Source organism: Quercus robur, chromosome 2 (genome assembly GCF_932294415.1).
Source record: "Quercus robur chromosome 2, dhQueRobu3.1, whole genome shotgun sequence".
Classification (NCBI taxonomy): Eukaryota; Viridiplantae; Streptophyta; class Magnoliopsida; order Fagales; family Fagaceae; genus Quercus; species Quercus robur.
The window spans coordinates 84,312,429-84,318,718 of NC_065535.1; the positions used below are offsets into that span (position 1 = coordinate 84,312,429).

At 32.9% G+C, this 6,290-nt stretch overlaps 1 long non-coding RNA gene across 1 annotated transcript; it reads right to left on the reverse strand.

Moving 5' to 3' along the window:
- Positions 1–968: 968 nt before the first annotated feature.
- On the reverse strand, positions 969–5,834 carry LOC126715448 (uncharacterized). Its single transcript, XR_007651866.1, has 2 exons — positions 5,302–5,834; positions 969–5,160 (listed from the first exon to the last, which is right to left on the reverse strand). It is a non-coding gene; the product is annotated as an uncharacterized LOC126715448 (long non-coding RNA).
- Positions 5,835–6,290: the final 456 nt, after the last annotated feature.

The window sequence follows — 6,290 nt, forward strand, 5'->3', positions numbered from 1 at the left end:
CTAATATGGCTTTAACATTTTTCAAATAATTATTAGTAAATAAAAATGTGATATTGGTGATAGGTCTAGATTAATTAGTAAGAATTTGTTACATTAATATATAGTTTGTAAAAATGCGGTAATATAATTTACAATTATAGCATTATTCTTTTTTCATAATCAGTCCCAAACCTAAATTGTGGTAGCTAAGTTGATGGCCAGCATAAGTCATGCTACTATTATTATTTGAGGAAAAAAAACAGAACATCTCATACTCAAAAATGTGTTACCACTAAAGGAAGTCACAATTAATTTTCTACAATATATCACTAAATTGTGTTTTTCTTTTGAAAATATTCAAATTGTCCCTTATTTTCCTAATTTTCATCTCTTCTGTTCATTTCATACACAAATAATTGTTATAATACTCAACAATTTGCCAAGATTCTCAATTCCACCTAACCTTTTTTCTTTTATACAAAAATAACATGAAATTATGTGTTCTTTTTATTACAAACGATGATGAAAATTTTATAAAAATTCTAGCGGGCCCCTCTATATCCCCCAATTTTCATCTTTTTTTTTTTTTTTCTTCTTCATTTCGTACACAAATAATTGCTATAGTCTAAAAGAATGAAGCGAAGATTCAATTCCACCTACCCTTCTAGCCATTAACCCTACACTTGTTTTATCCAATTTTGGAATTATATGTCAATTCAGCTTCGAGAGCTTGAGCAAGATATTTTTTTCATGAGTAATGTTACATACACAAACTATTTTACAACATTTTTACAAACTGTTAATGTGGCTTTAACATTTTCCAAATAATTATTAATAAATAAAAATGTGATGTTGGTGATGGGTCCAGATTAACTAGTAAGAATTTGTCACATTAATAGTTTGTAAAAATATTGTAAAATAATTTATGACTGTAGCATTATTTTTTTTTCATAATCAGTCCCAAACCTAAATTGTGGTAGCTAGGTTGATGGCCAGCATAAGTCACGCTACTATTATTATTTGAGGGAAAAAAAAAAACAGAACATCTCTTACTCAAAAATGTGTTACCACTAAAGGAAGTCACATTTAATTTTCTACAATATATCACTAAATTGTTTTTTCTTTTGAAAACATTCAAATTGTCCCCAATATTCCTAATTTTCATCTCTTCCGTTCATTTCATACACAAATAATTGTTATAATACTCAACAATGAAGCCAAGATTCTCAATTCCACCTAACCTTTTGGCTATTAATCCTACCTTTGTTTTTTGTTCAATTCCAGAACTATATCTCAATTCAGCTTCAACAACTTCAGCATGATATTTTGTTCATAGCTTGTCGCAAGCCTGATTTGTCGTAGGTTGATGGCCCAATATAAATTCAATCACTGTATTGACAACAACATAACATCCCTTACTCAAAAGCATGCTCTACCACTAAAGTGAGTTGCATTTGCTTTTCTATATAACATGAAATTGTGTTGTTCTTGTCATTACAAAAGATATAAATATTCAAGCAGGCCCCTATATCCCCAATTTTCATCTCTACCATTCATTTCATACACAAATAATTGTTAGGAATGAAGTTAAGATTCCCAATTCCAGCTATCTTTCTATCCTACACTTACTTTTTGGTGCAATTTCAGAATTATATGTCAATTCAGCTTCAGTAGTTGAGCATAATTATAGTCTTTTGAGATCTTAGGAACATATGCTTAATTACAAAGAGAAACTACTAATGCATGTGAATGCTTTGCCATAAATGAAGTAAAGATCATCATTGCTACCTAAACAATTTAAGTATATTGCAACAATCCAAGTTAAGATATCAAAGAAGAATAGCAAATGCATGATAACTCTCTCCAATACCTTCCCATAGTATAAACCTCTCTTTGTCTTCAGCTTTATGTACATATATTTATGTAAGTACTTAATCACACACACGTACACCCCTAAGGAGAGACTTTTTAGGTACATTAACAATTGACATTAAAAAAACCACACATTCTAACACATTTAGAAGAACAATCTTAACTTAAAATTGCTTCACTACCAATCCATAAGGACGCCTTCCCGTGATTCACGGTGGACTGAATTAATGTACACCTCTCAAATGAAGAGACTTATAAGAGGTCACCCTTTAAAGCCAATTTGGAATGTTGTGCTCCAAGGGATGATCTTTATTTATATAAAAGTCAATCTAAACAACGTACGTAATGATGCCAATATCTTGAAAATGACTTGGGATGGTAAAAAGCTTAAGAAGAAATCAAATTAAACTTTTACTTGAGAAACTACGGGAACCTGAAAGAGAAACGGCATAGAGAAACAAAAATTCTGCCACAGAGTATTAGCTGGGAATCCAACAGTCACATCACTGTTGGTATCATATCTTGTTCGGCCATTTGAGCAATGGGACATCATTTTTTGAAACAGCAAAAACTTTTAACATATCTTATCTGATATGGAAGTGTCCAACAACTATAAATGGAAACTTTGTTGACCAAGATACTAACAGAGAGGACTAAGAATGATAGTTCTACTGTACAGCTAGCCATGTAGTCGTAATTTTTACTTAAAATAGATCAAGGAGATGTATTCATACTTCAAACATAACATGTAACCCTTATGGACTTCAAAGGAGCTGTACTTGTAAAATACAGGGATGGTTGGCATACATATACTCTTGGCATGCTTGCATGCACCATGCATGTACTGTGAATGCATATTCACATACGATCAGTTGCTTTATATTCAATGATCAATTTGCATTCCTCACATAGATATGAGATCAGTTTAGAATAACAGTAAACCAATCAAAATAAAGAGACAAATTACAAGTCCTAGATATAAATGGAATCAACTTCACTATCCATTCAACAAGACAAAACAACAGCAGAAATAAGACAACCATATCAAGAAAATTGTGCTTGATTTCCTTTAATATCCTTTTTTTTGGGGCTTGACTTACACTGTTTACCCACCTCTCTTTTCCATTTTCACAAAGCACAAGGAAATCTTAGCTAGCTTTCCAACGCCATCCTTTTCCACCAAAGGGAAAAGTTAAAGAAAGAACCAACTCTTTTTTGATTCCACGAAAAAATAAATCTCACCTTTTTTGACTTAGTAATGAATCCTCGTTAGTTGAGAAACTAATCCAACCATTGGTTTTACTTTAAATGGTCCTTTTCTAAAGCATTACTAGCAATAATTCAAGGGCATATAAACTATAAGCATGATAAATCCAAAGGGGAAAAAGGAGCACTCTACTCTTACACTTAATTGAATATTCATAATATAGTAATATTTTAAACTTAAAATTATCTAACAGCAAGTGATTAGAATATGCATTTGATTAGTGGGCGACAATTAGACATGAACCATCATATAAATAAAGTAGTTGGGTCATATGCGATATGACCCGTGCCATTTTTTTTTTAAAAAAAAGAGGTGGCCTATTTATTGGATGGATTCAAGTTCTCGTGAGTGCATCATCTGTGACTCCAGCTAACTTCACTAAAGAAGCCAGTTATTGTGCTCATGTACACTGAAGATTTTTTTTTTTTGGTCAGATTTCTAAATGAATATGAAAATCAAGCAGGCACGGTTGCTCATTTTTTGGGTTTCATGAATCTTGGTTTGGCACTTAGTTTGGACCATGCGAGATTCACTCCTATAGATACATGAAAAAAACCAGGATCTGATCCAAAAACATCTCAGCCTTAAGCAGCAAGACAAGATGTTTCTTGCAGTGAACAAGAGGAACTTTCCCTTCCACTTGTCTTTACCTCAGTTAGGAAAAGAAAACCCTAATTTCCATTTACAAGTCGCTTCTTCATTCTACTCTTGTCTAGGTTTCTTCTCTCAAAGGCAATTCAACACAACTGTACAACATCTTACCTGTATTCTTTGTTCATAAAAGCTTCACCTAACCACTTAATTTTCATTTTATTGGCTTTAAAGGTTTGCTTAAAACACAATTGTGTAAAACTTTGTGTGGTCCATTCTAACATTTACTATTTATTCCTTCTAACTATTACTCGAACAAAATCTCATATTGCTCTTTCTAGTGTTAAAAAAGAAGTTTAAAAAAGAACCCTAATCAAGTTTAACTACATTAAACTTGACAAACCAACGGAAAAATAATTGTACGACTTATTAAGTGTACAAAGAACAGTGATTCGATCCAAAAAAAAAAAAATCGGATGCTAAATAACAGAACTACAATAAATAATAGTAACTCGCAAATGACATGATAGCCATAAATGAATCTGTAGGTAGGAATCTATTAAAAAAGGCTAATAATTCTGGCTGCACTTTGTATAAACATAATGACTTTTACCTTGTTGACCAAATATGTACCGATCAACTGGTCTATATAGCATGGTATTTTTTTTTAAAAAAAGGTGATCGCTGTTCGATTGATCTGCAAGTAGTATTTATGCTTGGCCTGCAATTGAACCTACACATGGGCACACTATAAAGCCAGACAAAACAATTATAAAAGAAACCCCACCATTGATCATAATAAACAATAGAAACAGAAGGACAGAAAGAAAAGGATATAGACAAGAGGAAAATACAATACTCAGGGAATCGTAATGTCTGTAAAGTACAAATAAAAAAGAAACTACTTATCCAAGACATTTCCAGAGTAGTAGGGACACAAAGAAGAAAAAAGATTTGACAATTATACGCTCAGTCTGTAGGAACAGAAACATACAAATTGAGCCTTATAATTAAAGCTCCAACAAAATCGTTACACCCAAGTAAATGAGTTGAGTTCTGATATACAACAGCAACAATGAATCTTGATCCCAAATTTTGGGCTCAGCCATGGATCTTTAACACATTAGTTAGGGTTTTTTCCATGTATTATTTTTCTCAATTCTATTATATCTGAAATTATATTCTCTGTTAATATATAAAGTTGAAATTTTTATAACTTGTATATTAAAATTTTGCATATAGAAAGAATACAAGGTGGAAAAAAAACTATGAAAACTGAATCAGGGAAATGAAAATATCACATCTGTGTGTATTTCAGATTGAATATCTTCTTTTTTATTGGAATGTCATGTGAATTTTGTATTTTCATACAAAGACATTTGAAGTATAACAGTTCAGAGATTTACACTTATATAAAACTTCCTGCTTTCTGAGTACTGTGTGACGAGGAACTGAAAAGGAAAGCATCAGAACAGTCACCCACATCATCAAAAAGAATTAAGATCACAAAAGAACCTCGACATCTATATTATCTACCATAGATATATCTATGAATGCATCATAAAGTTCATGGTAAAAGTAGTAAGATTTACCAGTGGATCCAAAGGAATTAACAGATCAGGGAATGCAATGGAAAAGGGTAGATGGAGATTATATCAATACCAACAGAACCGATCTTGAACTTTTCTTGACCCTGTCTGTATCTTCCCACAGCTTTATTGAACCGCAACCAAGAAAAACAAAATAAGAGAAAAAATAATAAGTCTCTTAACGCATGCAAAGTCTGAGCCTAGCTCGTAGCTGCAGTTCAAGAAAGCTGTGGAAGAATACAAAGAGGACCATCTCATAGGGCAACAGACTAGTAGATAAGATAGAGAGAGAGAGAGAGAGAGAGATGCTTTAGAAGCTTCAAGCCAATCAAAACAAAACCCTAAAAAGAAATGCCAAGACTGTGAAAATAAAAGGAAAGAAGTGGTAGATTGAAAGGTTTTGTGAGAGAGAGAGAGGCCAAAGGGGTAGAGAGAAGTGGTGTAGGTTCAGGAGATGAAGAGGGTGTGTATATATAGGGGAATTGAGGTCCCTTTTTACCACCAATCCCAAGAAGAATATTGGGCTTAAGAAGATTACAGATTACTGAACCCCACTTCTTCTTTCTTTTCTTTTTTTTTTCTTTCTTTTAAATTTTATTTTAGCTTTTTCCCGTTTTCACTAATTAAAAAGTGGAATACGTTTTGTTTGATCCGATTTAAACCGTCCATAAATAAATAATGTCAACAAGAAAGAAACGCATATAGGAATTGTAAAGAGTCATAAATTTACGTGCGGCTGGGATGCAACTTACCGGATCTGACGGTGGCGGTTACCCTAGTGGGGGTACACAAATGGGTCCCACCTTAGATCTGTCCATATATGTGGGGCTGGAAAACGTTTGTCCACGCACTTTAAAGTAAGTGATGTGTACTGGCTAATGAGAGATTGGGTTTATGGGGGGAAAGAAACATGTCCCACTTCAGTTGGAAATGAAATCTTCTTATATCAGTTGCTGCAGTTTTCACCTTAACCAATACTTGCTGAAATTACA